This window comes from Canis aureus, chromosome 26 (assembly GCF_053574225.1).
Source record: "Canis aureus isolate CA01 chromosome 26, VMU_Caureus_v.1.0, whole genome shotgun sequence".
Lineage (NCBI taxonomy): Eukaryota > Metazoa > Chordata > Mammalia > Carnivora > Canidae > Canis > Canis aureus.
The window spans coordinates 45125344-45144289 of NC_135636.1; the positions used below are offsets into that span (position 1 = coordinate 45125344).

The following is an 18946-nucleotide window of genomic DNA, read 5'->3' on the forward strand; positions in this document are numbered from 1 at the left end:
TTTTATACTATACTTTTGAGAGATGCTCTAAGTTACCCTGAACCAGCAATAGCAATGCTCTGACTATGAGAGATTTGTAGAGTGTCTCTGCTCACTTTAAACAGTGTTAACACTACTGTACATTTATTCTGGAGAAACAGGAAACACAATTATTGTTTGGAATTGAACTAGACCCGGAGGGATATGAAACTCTGTTTAGTTCCTCCCCGCCTCCACATCATGGGACATGGGTTTTATCAGAATTAAATAAAAATGGATGATATGGTTGCAAATAGCTACAGGGAAGAGAAAATCTATTTGTAAGATCTTTATTACATGTGCCTAAATAAGATTGTTCCCTGATCATTTGCTGACCGGTTATAGGAGAAAACCATTATTCCTGGCTCTTAAGTCCAGAGGATGATCACACAGGAAAGTACAACATATTTCAACCATTTTTATGAGTATTCAGGCAATATGTTGCCTGACAATGCAATGAAGGAACAGGCTCTAAGCAGTTTTTCTAGAAATCGGGATTCATCTACTTCTTAGGATAATTAAATTCTACTTCCTCAGGAAGACCTCCCATGAACAACCTCCATGAAACGCTGCTGGGGCCCCACCTCCCATCTCTCCCCATTTTCTTGCCCTGCTTGTTTTCCTTCAAAGCATTCATCAAGATAAGGTATTATATTAATACAGAAGTATTTATCTACTAGCTTATAAACCTCTAGAACAGCACTACCCAACAGAAATACAATGCTAGCTACATATGAAATTAAAACTTTTTTTAAAGGTAAATAGAAACAAATGAAGTTAATTCTAACAGCATGCTTTATTAAACTCAACGTCTTATCATTTCGTCAACTCACCATGAAATGATTGTCAATGAGATATTTTTATTTATTTTTTGAATCGAGTCTTCAAAATTGAGTGTCCCTTTTACACTCACAGCACACGCCAATCTGATGAGCCACATTGCAAGGGCTCAGGGGCCACACGCATCTTGTGGCCGCCGTATTGGAAGGGGTAGCTTTAGGATATAATCTCCAGGTGATTAGTGACTTAACAAAGTCACTAATTTTATTTTATTTTCTAAGCACATACTTAGTGTGCAGTGATTAGTCCCATGAGTTAAAGTTCAATGAATTCAAATAAATATTAAAATTATAAGGACTGGCACGACTTACCCACAGGTCTGTAAATCAGATGTTTTCTAGCACACTACAATGTCTTTGGTTTTCTCTTTTTCCTAACATAGGAATAAATAATTCCCTTTTGCCTACTATTCTGAGAATATCAAAAGGCAATAAAGGTAACTTTGAACATTTCATCCACCACTGAACTAATGTTGCTGGAACAAGTCAATACCATATACCATGGTGACTCTGACCACAGGCCCCTCATCGAAGGCGTGGCCTCACTGAAATCCCATCTCTATTTGGTGTTATCCCTCTCAGCTCTATGTCCTCTCCTTTCACATCAGTTCTTGAGCTGCCTAATAAGCAACGGTTCATAACATTTTTTAAAAGATCACATATTCCTTGGGTCACCCGGGGGGTTCAGTCGGTTAAGTGTCTGACTCTGGATTTGGGTTCAAGTTGTGATCTCAGTGTTGTGAGATCAAGCCCCAGGTTGGCTCTGCTTTAGGCATGGAGCCTGCTTAAGATTCTTTCTCTCTCCTTCCTTCTGCCCCTTCCCCCAAATAAAATAATAATGAATTAAATAAATAAAAAAGATCACACATCCCTTGGTATCTTGGCAATGTGTTCTTACTTTCTCTTCCTTCTATCAAGTCCAGTAAACAAAAAAAAAGCATCTGGCACCAGATACCATTGATTAGGTACTGCAGATACACCTCAGGTCAGCACAGACACTGGCCTTGACTTTGAAGAACCTTTGGCCCAATAGGGGAGGAAGAGGAATGAACAATAATTACAGTGACGACACAGGAGCGTGTGGTGGCAAAGTCATAGGCTCCGGAGACGGAGGGGGTTCAAATCCCATCACTGCTACTAAGTGACTGTATGGGCTTGCGCTGGTCACAAAACATCTGTATGCCTCAGTTTTCTCATCTGTAAAATGGAGGGAACCATAGTGTGTATAGCACAGTGTTGCTGTGAGGGGGAAGAGGGATATGCCCATTATACCACCACACCCTATGTAAAGGGGCAGCCTTGGATCATTGCCAGCTGTAGTTAAGAAACATCTATTTCTAATATATTGGACATAGGAGAAGAGCATCTCACGTTGACATATAGTAAATTCATAGTATTAGCTATTATTATTATTATTATTATTATTATTGTTATTGGGAGAAGATAGACCTTTAGGAGAATTCAGAGGGCATGCCAGCCCGGACATTGAAAGCTCAAGTGACATTTCCCAGAGGAAGCACCATCTCTGGTGAAACCTGATGATAAGTCCCAGTTGGCCAGATGGAGAGTTCAAGTGGGGGAACAACATGTGTAATGACCTGGAAGCCAGAGCTCTTGTGGCAGTTTGAGGAACTGAGGTAAGTTGAGGCTGGCTAAAGCACGAGCCCAGAGGCTTCAGGGGACCCAGGAGACCATATTAGAGTGAACCACATGAAATTGTTGGTATTCAGCTATTTTCAAACTATAAGAAATGGCAACTGTCTGTGGGTTAGCCTACTATTACGGCTGATGTGTGCTGTGTGTAAAAAGAAAAACATAAACCCGAACAACAGCAAGCTCCTTAATGAAATGGTTTGGCAGGAAGACTGGCTCCCACTGGGATGCCTGTTCCCCACACCCCCCCCGCCCCCCCGCAGCTGGCAGCACTTGGGGAGGAGAGAGCACCCAGGCAGAGGGTTGGGCTCTGTGCACTGCTGGTGCAGGTGCCCCTTGGGTTCCAAATATTCAGTGATGCCATTGTTCTTTTTCTTTTCTTTTTTTTTAAGATTTATTTATTTATTTATTTTAGGGAGAGAGAGAGAGAGAGAAGGAGTGAGGGGGCAGAGGGAGAATCTGAAGCAGACTGTGGTGAACATAGAGCCCAACATGAGGTCTGACCTCACGACCCCGAGATCATGACCCAACCTGAAACCAAGAGTCAGGTGCTTTAACCAACTGAGCCACCCAGGCCCCCCTTTGTTGTTGTTGTTGTTTTAAAATAATTATTTATTTATTTGAGAGAGAGACAGAGCAAGCAGGCCGAGAGGCGGACAGAGAGGAAGAAACAGACTCAGTGTTGAGCAGGGAGCTCAGTGTGGGGCTCGATCCCAGGGCCCTGAGATCATGACCTGGGACACCCAGGTGTCCCAGTGTGATGCCTTTTTTATTTTTTATTATTTTATTTTTTAAGATTTTATTTATTTATTCATGAGAGACACAGAGAGAGAGACAGAGAGAGAGAGAGAGGCAGAGACACAGGCAGAGGGAGAAGCAGGCTCCATGCAGGGACCCTGATGTTGGACTCGATCCCGGGACTCCAGGATCACGCCCTGAGCCAAAGGAAGGTGCTAAACCGCTGAGCCACCCAGGGATCCCCAAGTGATACCTTTTTTAAAGAAAAGCCCAAACAGTGTACTCTTGCAGGTTGTCTTTTGATTTTAAAATTAGCTCAGTTTTGGAGAAGGGAGGCATAGCAAGGAGCACAGCAATTGTTGAGTGAAAGTGAGTTTACACATCAGGGGTGGGTGGGAATGAGGCTGGACTTCTGAGTCCAAGGACTTTTTTTTCAGGAGCTCTTTATTGAATGTTTTTCTCACTTTTTCTTTCTCCACCTGTTGGCCACCATCATTCAAAGTTGCCCCCTTCGCGGGCGTCTGGCTCTGGTAGAGCACGTGATTCTGGATCCTCCCAGGTGAGAGAGTTTGAGCCTCACATTGGGTGTAGAGACTCCTTAAACATAAAATCTCTAAAAAAACAAAGTTGTTCCTTTCCAAAGCCCCCCAGTCACATTCAAAGTCATCAGGGCAGTTAATAAGATTGCATCTGATCTGCCCTGGGCACTGCTGAACCTCCTCGGCTCCTCACCTCCCTGCCTTCCCCTCCCTCCCGCTTCGTCCACCTTCCTTCCCCACCTTCCCCTCCCACTCTGCCCCCCTCCCACTGCAACTACACTCATCAAGCTATTTGTTTGATTTATTTATTTATTTATTTATTTATTTATTTATTTATTTATGGTAATCTCTATACCCGCAGCTGGCAGCGGTGGGGCTCGAACTCACATCCCTGAGACTGAGTCATATTCTCCACTGACTGAGTCAGCCAGACGCCCCTCCCCACCAAGCTCCTTTTTTTTTGCCTCAGGGCCTTTGCACCAGCTAGTCTTGCCTGCTTGAAATAAATACTTGCCTCTTGGGTCATCACAAGGCTGGCTCCTCATTCAGACCTCCCATGTCATCTCAGGGAGGCTGTGCTGGAGGTCTCCAGAACCACTCCCCGATTTGAGGACTTGTGAGGGCTCCCAGGGCTCACTCGGCATATAGTTGCACCTGTGGCTGGGATTTATTGCGGTGGAAGGGAACAGGACAAGTCAGCAAAGGGGAAAGCTGCAGGGGTGCTGTCTAGGGGAGAACTGCTGCAAGTTCTCCCCTGGCCTCTCCCAGGGGAGCTACACAGACTTTGCTTAACTAGGGAACCAGTGTCCAGGGTCTCTACTGAGGGCTGGTTATGTAGGCACCCTCTGCCACACGTGCCCACATTCCGGATGGCCCAAGAGAAAAACAGGCATTCAGCACGAAGCATATTTAGCATATTTAGACACAGTGAGGGATTCTCATCAGGAAATGGTGGGGGGCCTCCTGAAATCCAAGTTTCCGGGCAGCAATTAGGACCTGATGACACCCAGGCCTTCCAAGGGGCCTCGGACATGGGGCGGCCACGTTCATTGGTTTTCTTTCTTTCTTTCTTTCTTTCTTTCTTTCTTTCTTTCTTTCTTTCTTTCTTTCTTCTTTCAAGATTTTATTTATTTATTCACGATAGACAGAGAGAGAGAGAGAGGCAGAGATATATGCAGAGGGAGATTCAGGCTCCATGCCAGGAGCCCGACGTGGGACGCGATCCCAGGACTCTAGGATCGCGCCCTGGGCCAAAGGTAGGTGCCAAACCGCTGAGCCACCCAGGGATCTCCTGTTAATTGGTTTTCTGTTTGGAGGTTTTCGCTTTGCACCCCATCCCAAGCTACTCTCCCCTCTGTCACTCCCATTTATAATCTAGCTTCGTTTTTCCCTTGGTCCTTGTCATAACCTGACACTATGCCACTGATTTCTTTGCTTCCTTATGGACTGTCTCCATATAAGAGATGCGGACTTTATTATTTTATTTTATTTTAATTTTTAGTTTAGTTCCAGTAGAGTGAACATACAGTGCTATATTTCCTTCAGGTGTACAATATAGTGATTCAACACCTCCATCCATCACCCGGTGCTCATCAGGACAAGTGCCCTGGGATGCAAACTTCTTAAGAGGAAATCCTGTGTATTTACTGCTGGAACCCCAGGGCCACATTAGCGCCTGACTCGGAGCCATCAGCCAACATTTATCGAGTGAATGAATGATTTTACCTATCCCATTGACGAAGGGCACTGCTTGCTCCTCGATCCTATTTGTCCTACAGATTCTTCTTTCAGGCTTTTCATTTTTAAATTTTTTTAATTTAAATTTTAATTAATTTATATTAATTAATTTGCCTATATTAATTTATATATATATATATATAAAATCAGTTGATGGACATTTGGGCTCTCTCCATAGTTTGGCTATTGTTAATAATGCTGCTATAAACATTGGGGTGCATGTGTTTTGAATCTGCATTTTTGTATTCTTTGGGGTAAATACCCAGTAGTGCAACTGCTGAGTTGTAGGGTAGCTCTATTTTTAACTTTCTGAGGAACCTCCATCAAGAGATTGCACAGAGCAGCTGCGCCAGTTTGCATGCCCACCAACAGTGCACGAGGGCTCCCCTTTCTCCGCATCCTTTGGCCGGCAGGTACAGTGTTCAATGTTTTGGCCAAATGAGTGCACCTCTTAGAGCTTTCGTGAGTGAGCACAATTTGATTTTATGGCCTCCCTGCCCCGACTTCATCTTTGCAGACCCAAGTGCTTCCAATTTATTTCTTAGCAGTGGCCTCCACTCCCTCCCCTTCAGCCTCTCAGTGCTCCCCTTCCTCTGATCCGTAGTGCTCTCCTGGCTGTTCCTCAGCTCCATGATAGGGCGTGGTGACTGGAGAGAACATTCCAGGTACAGGCTGCCCTGAGTTCTGTCTGAGACGCCACAACGCTTGCGTTTTTTTTCTCAAGTCAACAACTTCCTACTAGGGCCCAAAGACGGGGAACAAGAAATGCTTTTTTCTTTTTTTTTTTATAAGTCTTATCCCTCAAATGCACCCCTTAACTATTCTCTGGCCTCCTCCGGCTGCCTTACCAAATCTGGAGGCTCACATCAACTGCTAAGAATAACTAACCGTGGTACAACAGCAACATTCCCTGAGAGCTTACTCTGTGGGAGAGATCTACAGTGAGAGCTTGACATGAGCTTGACATGCGTGATCTCATGAAGCTTTTATAACACGGATGCTATTATTACTCCCATTTTATGGATGGGGAAACGGAGGTCTGCAGAAGGAATTTGCCTAGAACACAGAGCTGGTAAGTGGGGGATCTGAGATTGGAATTGAGGTCTGTTAGACTAAGGAGGTTCTACCTTGGACCCCTATGTTGTCCTGCACCCCCCCAGCCCCTTTTCATTGGCCCTGAAGCAGTTAAAAGGCAGAACTTTGATCCTTATTCTAGCACTTTATGGCAAACTTTTCTTCCCTCCCTCTCCCCTCCTCTCTTCCCTCCCCCTCCCTCCTCCCTGCCTCCCTTCCACCCTTCCTTGCTTTCTTCCATCCTCCCTCTCTTCTTTCCTTGCCCTCATCTCTCACGCACCTGTTTCTCACTCTTGTTAAACTGAGCCAGGCCGGGGTTTCAGGCATGGGGAGGTAGATGTGAGAAGACACACACCTGGGGCCTTCGTCTTCGAAATCTAGCTTGAAGATGCCATGGGCATTGACGTCAACAGGTAAGTAGGCAGCAAGCTGCAATCATACTGCAAAAGGTCCCGGAGTGGGGAGAGCTGCCGAGGTCAGGCCTGCTGGATGCCCCCCTCTCTGCAGCTGAAGGGAAGCCCAGGGGTGCCAGGTGCAGCCGCTTGGGGAAGTAAGAGTACCAGTTCTTTCCGGCTGAGAGGCCCAGCGAGTGCAGCTGCCCCCAGCCCCACACACAGCCTGTGTCTGGAGCCCCGTTTCTTGCTCATCCCCAGGAGGGGAGCACACTCTCCGACTGTGTGTCTGCTTGGCTGTGGGGCTGTGCTACTTTTTTTTTTTTAGCAATTGGCCTAGAATTTGCAATATAGGCTTAGGTACATACACCTACACCTTTACAATGAATACAAGTCTACTTTCAAATAACACTACGCCACGTCGCAGGTAGTGCAAGTTGACCTCTGGACGACACAGGTTTGAAGAGTGTGGGTCCACTCATATATATTTTATTGTGTTTTTTGATAAATACAGTACTGTAAATGTATTTTCCTTATGATTTTATTTTATTTTTTTAAAAGATTTTATTTATTTATTCATGAGAGACAGAGAGAGAGTCAGAGACACAGGCAGAGGGAGCCTCGTGGTGGGACTCGATCCTGGGCCCTGGGATCACGATCTGAGCCAAAGGCAGACGCTCAACCACTGAGCCACCCAGGTGCCCTCCTTATGATTTTCTTAACAGCATTGCTTTGCTCTAGACGCTTTACTGGAAGACAGCAGTGTGTAATGCATAGAACCTAGAAAATATGTGTTAATTGTCTGTTTATGTCATTAGTAAGGCCTCGTTTAGTCTGTGAGTGGTTAAGTTTTGGGGGGATCAGAAGTTTCACTTCATGGGGTGTCAGCGGTCCTGACCCTCAGATTGTTCGGGGGTCAACTGTGCTAGCCAGATCCTCATCCCTTGTATCATCGCTGCCCTTTCCCTTCTACATAAGCTCACATACATACACACACCGGAGAATACGTGATTGAATACATTGTTGCAGTGATTATTCTGAATATCCTGTTATCTGTTAGAGCACTTAAGAATAAGGAAAATATAATTTTTTATTTTACCTTCACTTTTCCCTTCTCTGATGTTCTGCTTTTCTTGATGCAGATCCAAGCTTCTCACCTATATTATTTTCCTTCTCTCTAAAGAACATTTTTTTTAGCTTTATTGAGATATAATTGACATACAGCAATGTGTAAGTTTAAGACGTACACACTAATGGTCTGCCTTTCACATATTGTGGAATGATTACAATAAGTTTTGTTAATATCCATCATTTCATATAACACAAAGGGAAGAAGAAAAAAATTTTTTAAAGATTTTATTTACTTTTTAAAAGATTTTATTTATTTATTCATGAGAGAAACAGAGAGAGGCAGGGACACAGGCCGAGGGAGAAGCAGGCTCCATGCAGGGAGCCCAATGTGGGACTTGATCCCAGGTCTCCAGGATCATGGCCTGGGCCGAAGGCGGTGCTAAACCGCTGAGCCACCTGGGCTGCCCCTCTTATTTATTTATTTGATGGAGAGAGAGAGAGAGAGAGAGAGTGGGCAACAAGCAAGGGGAGCAAGCAGCAGAGGGGGAGGGAGAAGTAGACTCCCCACTGAGCAGGGAGCCTGATGCAGGGCTCCATCCCAGGACCCCAGGATCATAACCTGAGCCAAAGGCAGATGCTCAACCACTGAGCCACCCAGGCACCCCCAATTATTTTTTCTTCTGATGAGAACTCTGTGTATCTATTCTCTTAACAAGGTTCAAATATACCATACAGGAGTTCACTATAGACATCCTCCTGTACACTACATCCTTCGTACTTATTCATCATATAATCATAAGTTCGTGCTTTTTGATTACCTTCATCCAGAGCTGAAAAACACCTGTTAGTATTTCTGGCAAGGCAAATCCACTGGCAACAAATCCTCTCAGTTTTTGTTTGTCTGAGAAAGTCTTCATTTCTCCTTCCCTTTGGAAGGAAATTTATTTCACTCTCCTCTCCTCTGGGCTTGGTTGGCTTCTGAGGACTCAGATGTGATTAGCATCTTTATTCCCCTCCAGGTAAGGGGTTTGCCCTCTGACTTCTTTCAGGATTTTCTCTTCATATTTGATTTCCTGCAATTTAAATAGGATATGCCTAGCTGTAGCTCTTGGGGGGCATTTATTTCTGCTTCGTGTCCCTGAGCTTCTGGGATCTGTGGTTTAGTGTCTGGAATTAGCTGAGATGAAATTCAGAGTCATTCTTGCTTCAAATGTCCCCTCTGTGCCTTTCTTTCTTCTCTGATATTCCTACTCTGTGTGTTATACCTTTTGTAATTGTCCCACAGTCCTTGAATATTCCCTTTTTTAAAAGAAATCATTTATTTGAGAAACAGATAAAGCATGAGTAGGGAAGAGGGGCAGAGGCAGAGGGAGAAGCAGACTCCCCCCTGAGCAGGGAGCCCAATGTGGGGCTTGATCCCAGGACCCCGAGATCATGACCTGAACTGAAGGCAGATGCTTAGCTGATGGAGCCACTCAGTCCTTGGATATTCTTTTCTTTTCTTTTCTTTTCTTTTCTTTTCTTTTCTTTTCTTTTCTTTTCTTTTCTTTTCTTTTTCTTTTCTTTTCTTGTCTCTGTTCTCTATGCCTTTCAGTTTTCATAGTTTCTGTGGAAATACCGTCAAGTTCACAGATTCTGTCCTCTGCTGGATCCAGGCTCCCAGTAAGCCCGTCAAAGGCATTCTTCTTTCTGTGACAGTGTTTTATCTCTAGCATTTCTTTTTCCTTCTTTGGAATTCTCATCTCTGCTCACGTTGCCCGTCTGTTCTTATTTGCTGTCTACTTTATTCATTAGAGCTCTCAGCATCTTAATTATCATGGTTTTAAACTCCTGCTCTGATCATCCCAACATCCCTACTGTGTCTGAGTTTGGTTTTGATGCTTGATCTTTTTTGTTTCTTTCTTTTCCTTTTTAAAAAAGATTTATTTATCTATGTATTCATGAGAGACACAGAGAGAGAGGCAGAGACCCAGGCAGAGGGAGAAGCAGGCTCCCTGCGGGGAACCCGATGCGGGACTTGATCCCAGGACCCCAGGATTATGCCCTGAGCTGAAGGCAGATGCTCACCCACTGAGCCACCCAGGTGCCCCTGCCTGCCAGTTTTTAAGAACCAAAAAAAAAAAAAGTGATTGGCTGAAAATGTCAAGTAGAAAAAAGAATTTTGGGGGGTTAGAAATGGAAAATTCAGGCTTTTGCTGGAAGTTTCAAAGGTGCCCGAAAGAGAAAGTTTTGACTGATGTACTGGCCACATGTGGGAGAATGGTGTTGCTGAAAAGCCCGTGGGCCAGCAAAAGGCAAACCAAATTCTGCTTGCACAATACCCGGTTGTGTGTCTGGACCAGTCACTTCATTTCTGTAAGACTCCCTTTCTTACCCAGAAACTGGCTATTGGGCACCTACCGGAAGCTGTGGTGGGTGGGTGGGGGGGAGAAAGTGGTGATTTGTATGAAGTGTGTACAGAAGGCACATTGTGTACATAATAGAGAAGTAACATTTTAGATCATTATAGAAGTACATGTTTTCCTTCCTTAAACTAGGAAGAGAAACTGAAAGAATGTTGGCTGAATTCTAGAAGAATACAGGAAGCTATTCAAAGTCACACAGTGTAAACCGGGCTGCAGAACATTAGGTGGGAAGCAAAACCTGGGCAACATAGGAAATATGATTCATTACTCAAATCTGTCCGAAGATTCTGGACGCATCTGGCAAAGCGTAAGAGGGTGAGCATTTCTCCTTGGAGCCTTGTCGCCCCTGGGAGATTTCTCCCTTGAGAGAATCATTTTATAATATAGTAATCGAGAAGTAAGAAGGAAGCATCTTACTAAAAGCAGTAAATGGTTGGGTAGCAAACTTTTTTTTTTTTTTTTAAGTAAACTCTATGCCCAACAAGAGGCTTGAACTCACAACCTTGAGATCAAGAGTCACATGCTCAAAAAAAAAAAAAAAAAGAGTCACATGCTCTACTGACTGACCCAGCTGAGGGAGGTGGGGCCCTCTTTTTTTGGAGGTGGGTAGCAAATCTTAACCCGTTGTCATGTGCACCACTAAAAAAGTCTATGTACTGCTCATCACCAGGGTATCCTTTGGTGGCTGGGAGAGTAACCGTATGCAGAGCACAATGAGGCCCCCTCCCCCTTTGAAAACTTCCATCTTCTGTCCCCCCACCCCCCTTTGAGGGAAGTGATACGCTAAAATTAAGCCGTGGCTTCTCATCGTGGTTAGTCCCATGCACTTGGAGCCCGCCTGTCCTGGCTGTGCAGCCTGGCCTGGCCACCACTTATCCCCGTGTGACCTGGGCTGAATTCGCTGACATCCCTGGGCCTCCGTCACCTCGTGTGTGAAACGGCAGGTGTTGCAAAAATGGGATGTTGATAATCCCCGAAGAGACTCTTGCTCGGCACCTGAGGGAGTTTAGCTGTCATAAGTTCTAGAAAAGAGGGAGTTGGGTACGTTCCCAAAGCCTACATGCTTCCCCGGACACAGTGACTGAGAAAGACCGCGGTGGAATTAAAGAGACGGCCCAGAACACGTCTAAAAAGCTGGGAAAATAGGGAATTTGGGATGATCAAGAGTGATCTGGTCACCTGGAAGAGAAGCCAACACCCTCCTGTGGTTTTCGCGTTCCTAGAATCACTTCTGCATCTAGGTTTTAAGCGGACAAAGATGGAAAGAGATTGAGGAAGAGCCAAATCGAAGGGGAAACGGGTTCCAACCTCCAGGAGAAGCCGGGGGAGCTCTGCTGCTTCCAGGCTGTGTCGGGGCAGGTGAGGCTCTTACAGCAGCCGCAGGCACCCACCAAGCCCTGGCTCTCACTGCGCGGCTGTCCCTGCCTCGGTCATCACCCCGACCCCAAGGGGTGCAGAGCTGCCCTCAGGGGGGTCACACTGGCTCTCGGGGGAAGGGGGCACAAGATCCCACTCCGGTTATTAAGCACGCACGTGTGTCCCAGTACATACACAGATATGCAGTAGATCGGTGGTGTTAACATCTCCTGGGGGGCAGTTAGGGAAACAAAAAAAGTCTACAAAGCTTCCTTAGGGGGGTGCAAGTGAAAAGCATGCTGGGTGGCACCGGCTGACACTGACATAACAGGGTGGGAGGAACGTGGGAGAGGGATACCCCATAGGAGGCTAAAACTGTTGGCACCTCCGAAGGTGGCCGGGGGTGGGAGGAGACTTTGTGGGTGCAGCAAGCCTGATAAATAAAGTAGAAACCTCCCCTGCACAAGGAACATCACTCTGCCCGCTTCTTCCCCTGCCCGGGTTGAGAGGCTGCATTGCACAGGGAGAAGAGAACCAACTTGTTGGGAATTCTGGCTCCGCCCTTCACTCGCTGTGTGGCCTTGGGCCGGCTGCTGACCTCTCTGAGCCTTGTCCAGCACCGCAGGCTAGCAAAGTGACAGGCTGTGCCCGGTACTGGGGAACAGCAGGTGTTCGGTAAATGCAATGCCGTTTTCACGTCGTCCTCCTGGCTGAACAGGGGGCAGGTGAGCTAGTAGTGGCTGAAATTTTCTGCAAGACAGATGAATTCCTTTGAGAGGAACTTCTTTTTTTTTTTTTTTAAGATTTTATTTATTCATGAGACACACACACACACACACACACACACACACACACACACACACAGAGGCAGGGACCCAGGCAGAGGGAGAAGCAGGCTCCATGCAGGGAGCCTGATGTGGGACTCGATCCCGGGTCTCCAGGATCACGCCCCGGGCCGAAGGTGGCGCTAAACCGCTGAGTTACCCAGGGGTCCCCCGAGAGGAACTTCTATACATAGACATTTCGTTCAAATTTTGGTCCTTCTCTCTTCCTTCTAGGCTTTTCTTCCGAAACTCTGGCTCTTAATTTTCTTCTGAAGTTTCTGATAATACACGTCCTGAGGATGCCTTCTGTGCCCAGCATTGCACGCACGTTATTTTATTTAATCCTGACAGCAGCCCTGTGAAGGCTTGCAATTGATATTCATCAGTTTTTTAAAAAAGTTTTAGCCATTTTAACAGGTGTGCAGGGGATCTTGTGGAGATTGAAGATGTTGGACATCTTCTCATTTGTTTATTCGTCACAAGTATCTATACTTTTATTGGTGTCTGTTCTAATCTTATGCCCATTTAAAAGTATTGGGTGGTTTGGGGTGCGGGGCCCGGCTGGCTCAGTTGGCAGAGCATGCAAATCTTGGGGTTGTGAGTTCCAGCCCCACCCTGGGTGTAGAGAATACTTAAAAAATATTGGGTGATTTGTTTCCTTATTCCTGAATTTTGGAGGTTTTAAAACTTGTATTCTGGATACAAATATGTGATTTGTCAGATAGATGATTTGCAACTAATTTCTTTTACTCTGTGGCTTGACTTTCTGTCCTGTTCACAGTGTCTTTCGCACAGCGCAGGTTTTAAATCGGATGACGTCCAATTTATTCCATTTTTCTTCTGTAGATGGAGGTTTTAGTGTTGTAGCTGACGTTTTGAAATGCCATGAGCCAACCAAAATGCATGTGAGGGCCACATTGATCCCTCAGGTCCACATTCAGGTAGGATTTTTAGACTAGAAGGAAGCTCACGGGCTGTGAAAGTTGTGAAAACCTGCCCCTTGGGTGTCCCACAGCGGGGACCATAATTGATCGAGGGCCCTGGGAGCTGCGCTCTGGGATCTGCATTTGTCCTAACTCCAGGTTCCTCTCAGGTTGTTCCTTACCTGCGACTGCATGCCACAGGGGTATTAAAGCAGGCTCATTTCTGGGAGACATGGGGCTTTGGCAAAACTTTCTGAGGATGGCTTACAGTCTCAGATCTTTCTTACCCACCCGTTCTTTCTTCCTTTTTTCTCCTCTGCAGAGATGGGACCAGTGCGTGGTCTGCCTGTCTCCCAGCCTCCTCTGGCTTCCTCCCCATAATCCCCTCCTATGAGGACCCCCCCTGCGCCCCCCACCAGGCATCTTGCATGCCTTTTCCCAACCTGGCGTCTGCTAGTCTGCTCATCAAAAGAAGCAATCCAATACAGGGGATCACTTGCTTCAGGAATCCACCACCTCACCTGCCATGCCTGGCAGGTGATATAAATGAGGACAGCAGTTCAGGTGAGGACTGAGGTGAATAGAAACCCCAGGCCCCGTTTCATGAGGACAGCTTCTATCTGGCTTTGACTGTGGCCAAGTTGGAATGTGAGCCCAGGGTGAACATCATTCGATTTTGAGAGAGAGAGGGAGAGAGAGAGAGAGAGAGAAACTACAGAAAAGTTACAATCCCCAATTCAATCCTCTCATTTGGCAGAAGAAGAAATCAAGGCAGGAAAGAGAGGTGCCTTTCGTCACTCAGGGCGAGTACGTATTGGATGGCAGAAGGTGGCCAGCATCCAGAGATGCCAGATCTTCATCCAGCTCTTTCCTTTTCTTCCTCTCTGTTCATTATTGATTGAGGCTGTGGGTCTGATTAGTTCTCTATGACTGCGTAACAAATTATCCACGCACACAAAATACAGCAACTCGTAACAAGGCGCTCAGTTTCCGTGGGTCAGAATCAGGATCCTGCTTAGCTGGGTCTTTTGCAAGTCTGCATTCAAGGTATGAGCCTAGGCTGGGGTCTCATCTGAAAGCTCAACTGGAGCTTCCAAGCTCATGTGGCTCTCGGTAAGTTTCGACTCCTCCAGAGGTGGGGGGCTGAGGATTTCAGGTCTTCTGCTGTTGGTCAAAGACCAGGGGCATTTCCTTGCCACTAGGCTTCCCCCCATGGCAACTGGCTTCATCAGAGCGTGAGAGCTGAGAAGGTAGTAGAGAGAGAGTCAGAAAGCAAGATGGAGGTCCCGTCCTTTGTAACCCAACCATGGAAGTGACATCCCATCATCTGTGAGTATTCCATGTGTTAAAAAGTCAGTAGGCCAGCCCACACTTGAGGGAAGGCATCACCCAGAGATATGGATACCAGGAGGTGGGGACCACTGGGGAGCCACTGCCTGTCTCATGTTCCAACATCCTTCTTGGAAAATGGGAACTCCCCAATTGTGCTTGCTTTTCTCCTCTAAGCCAGGAAACTACTTTTGAGGGGAGAGGTCAGGGCTTTATCTCAAAACAAAAATAAGTGCTGGTGTAACTGGGGAAAAAAAGTTGTGAAGGGAGAACCGGGTTAATGGGAATAAGAAGGAAAGAAGTGGCAGGGGTAGGGTGTTGGGGGGCAAGAGGAAGCTGCAAGCCAGGGAGGCAAGACCCTCCATTGCCCCTCCCTGCGGCCCTCACTGTGCTCTTTGCATCTGTGCCATGCCACAGGCAGGGAAGACTGATGGATTGTTTTTTAGCAAAATTCGGGACATGGCTTTTGCAGAGGTTATTTGCTCTCTGGATGACTACATATTTCTCCTTTCAACACAAAGCATGTACAGAATGGTTGAGAAATACCCGGATCAAAACAATGAAGCCGTCTCCCTTGCGTACAGGAAGCGCGCAACAATAACTAAAATGGTTGCCATTAATGTTTTTTGAGGACTGGCTGCACAGCCTGCCTCCGGTCCCGCGGCTCTGCCCCCCCGAGTCCTCAGAACAACTGTGAGGTGGGTGTCAGTGGATATCCATTTCACAGAGAAGAAACTGAGGCTCCCGGAGATCGTGAGACTTGCCTAACAGCACAGCCAGATGGGGCTGGAGCAGGAACTGACCCATGTTTATTTTCACTCCAATATCCTCTGCCAGAGCATTTCCCAAACTTTATTCCTTCATGTATAAACTGTCACAACTGCTGCCAAACCCAGGCTCACTTATTCTACTCTCACATACAGACACATGGTATTACCCTCCGTCCCGACAGTCGACGGCCCAGGCTCCGGACCGGGGCAGGGCTCAATCCTGAGCTGCTCACACACCAGATCACCCTGCACAAGCTGCTGACCCCCTCTGAACTGTAAAGTGGGGTGCATGGGCTCAACTTGCTGGGTGACAGAGACACCCGGTGAGATCATGGGACTAAATCACGGGGCACATTGTAAGTGCCCCATGAATATTTTACTGAAGGGACCCTCAAGGAACGGGATCTGTCTTTACCAACTCTTCTCAACGCTGGATCCATGGTTAGCACATTTCCAACAACATCATCAATATTAAGGAAGTCCTTAGTACTTTCCATGACCTCCCCTAAATTTGCAATTAAGTATTTGTTAAACCTGGAATGCAGATTTAATGTCCTATGGTTTGAGATGACATCAGAAAGCCTTGTTACTCCGGATAAAATCAGGGAAACGAGATAAATACATCTGCTGTAGTGGTTTTATTTTATTTTATTTTTTCCTTCTCGCTTGTGGAAACCACAATGACAATATAGCATCATGATTAGATAGAGATTCGGGGCTTCATAAGATCTGGTTTTGATTTCTGATTGCTCCGTTCATCGCCTTTGTGACCTTGGTTCTCCACTTCAATTCCATCAAGTCACTCGGGAATGCTCCTAGCTGTAAGTAGCAACAACAATAACCCAACAGAGACTTCAACGAACAGGTTATTATTTTTTTCTCTCGCTTAAAAGGAAATCCAGAGGCAGGCAGGCAGTTACTATAATGTTTCGGTGGCTTAAGAATGTCAGAGCTTTGCAGCTCTCTCTCAGCCCTTCTTCCTCTTTTTTTTTTTTAAGATTTTATTTATTTGAGACAGAGAGAGGGCGCCAGAGAGAAAGCACGAAGTAGGAGGAGGGGCAGAGGGAGAGGAAGGAGCAGACTTCCCCCTGAGCAGGGAGCCTGAGGCAGGCCTGGATCACAGGATCCGAAGGGCACGACCTGAGCCAAAAGCAGGTGCTGCACTGACTGAGCCACCCAGGAGCCCTTCTCTCAACTCTTCTTGATGCTTGTAGGATGTGTCGCCCACAGCACCCTCCTGACACAGGACCTAGGGACATCTTTTCTTTCCTAAGACACCAAACCCTGCCCACCAATCTCCTGCCTGTGCTGCACTGGCTTGAATTGTGTCATATTGCCAAGTGGCAAGGGAGCCTGGGGAAGGCTGTAGCATGGATGTGGGCGAGAGGGAGGGGCCAGCGTGAGGAATGAATGAGGTGATGCACACATCTGGGACAGGGAAACTTGATTTCAGGGTCCTGCAGGGAGTGTCAGACACATGGCAAAAACTTGCTTTTTCTACCAGACTGGAAGCTCCACAAGGGGAGGGTTGTTACATCTTTCTTATTATCCTAGCTTGCTGCCTAGAACATGGATGAACGTAGGAGGCTGCTCAGTAAATATTTGATAAGTGAATGAACAGTTAATGATAATTGGATGCATTTCCCTAGCTTACCATCATTCATCATTCTCTCAAAAAACATTTATTCAATGCCTATTAAATAAACATCAGAACGTCAGAGTCCTAAAGCCAAGACTTTTGTCGGTGTGTTAGTGATTGCTCGCTGTGTAACAAATTGCCCCAAAATGTAACGACTTAACACATATTTCTTACCTCATCTGGTTACTGAGGTTGGGAAATCGTGGATAGCGGGTTTGAATGGATGGTTCTGGCTCAGGGCCTTACGAGCAGCCAAGATGTTGGCTGAATCTCCAGGCTTGAGTACATGCAGTTGGAGACTCTTCTTCTAAGACGGCGTCCTTGCATGGTTATGAGCCGGAGGCCTTCATTCCTCACTGTGTGGGCCTTCCCCTAATTCTGCGGGAGCGTTCTCACAACAAGGCAGCTGGCTTCCAGACACAAGGAACAAGAGGCGAACAGCATTGTATTTTATGACTAGTCTTAAATGCCACCCAATGTCACTTGCAGAATATTCTACTCCCCAGAAACAAGTCCCAGGTCCAGCCTACACTCAAAGGGAAAGCAAACAGCCTCTGCCTTTTGAAGGAGGGGAGTATCAATGGATTCATGGAATTCATGGGCATATTTTAAAACCACCACTGTCTGTTCTTTTTTTATTTATTTATTTATTTTTTAACCACTGTCTGTTCTGTTCAATGCTCTATTTCTAGCATCAAGATGTGCTTGGCTCATGCAGTAGGTGCTTAATTAGAGTTGGTTCCAGTCTGTAGGCCTTGAAGATCTTACAGTTTGGGGGCTTTCCTTAATAAAAAGAGCACAGGTTAGTCATAAAAGTTAATATTTAATTTGAATAAAAGGAGACAATACTGCAAACTACAAAATTTGTTAACCTGAAAAATAACATTTTTTATTACAGTCAGTTTAGAAAGTTTCTTTTGGCTTCTCGGCTCATTGCTACTTAGGTGATGTAAATTTTTGGAGTTCTTAGGTCAAATTTGGGAAAACATCTCTCAGTTTTCTTCTCACATATGACCTCTTTAAGATTTCAGGGCAATTCAAGTTTTCTTGGGCAGTGAGGAATCTCAGATTCTCCTCAAATGGTGACACCCATTAATCAGTTTGTTGTTCTCCTGGGTAAAGATGGACCGTGCATTTTATGTTATTTTTGTCAGGGCAGAATTTTAGGAAGCACGTGATTTTTTTTTTTTCTGGGTGATCATAGATCATTGACTCTTTTAGGTTAATTTTATATGTCGACTGGATCACGGGGTACCCAGATATTTGGTTAAACTTTATTTCTGGTTGTGTGTGGGAGGGTGCTTCCAGATGAAATTAGCATTTGGATGGGTAGATTCAGTAAAGCACGTTGCCCTGCCCAGGGTGATTGCGCATCATCTAATCCCTGGAGGGTCTGAATCGAACAGAAAAGCAGAGGAAAGCAGAAGTTGGCCCTTCCTGCCTGATTGTGTGGGCTGGGACATCTATTCCTGCTCCCAGTGATCCTGGTACTGGGGCCTTTCAGCTTAGGCTGGATCAGACCAGCTCTCCTGGATCTCCAGCCCGCAGATGGCAAATCATGAGACTTCTCAGCCTAATTGTGTGAGCCAGTTCCTTATAAGAAATCTCTTCCTATACACTTATATTCAATTGTTACTGT

General features: G+C 45.9%; 1 long non-coding RNA gene across 3 annotated transcripts; it reads left to right on the forward strand.

Annotated features, from left to right (window-relative positions):
- Positions 1-5847: 5847 nt before the first annotated feature.
- Positions 5848-17902, forward strand: LOC144298545 (uncharacterized). Of its 3 annotated transcripts, none has more exons than XR_013365480.1 (5): positions 5848-6596; positions 13493-13587; positions 13892-14682; positions 14772-14898; positions 15420-17902. It is a non-coding gene; the product is annotated as an uncharacterized LOC144298545 (long non-coding RNA). The 3 variants fall into 3 exon arrangements; XR_013365481.1 differs by having other exon boundaries at positions 13892-14133; positions 14327-14898; XR_013365479.1 differs by having other exon boundaries at positions 13892-14898.
- The last annotated feature ends 1044 nt before the right edge of the window (positions 17903-18946 follow it).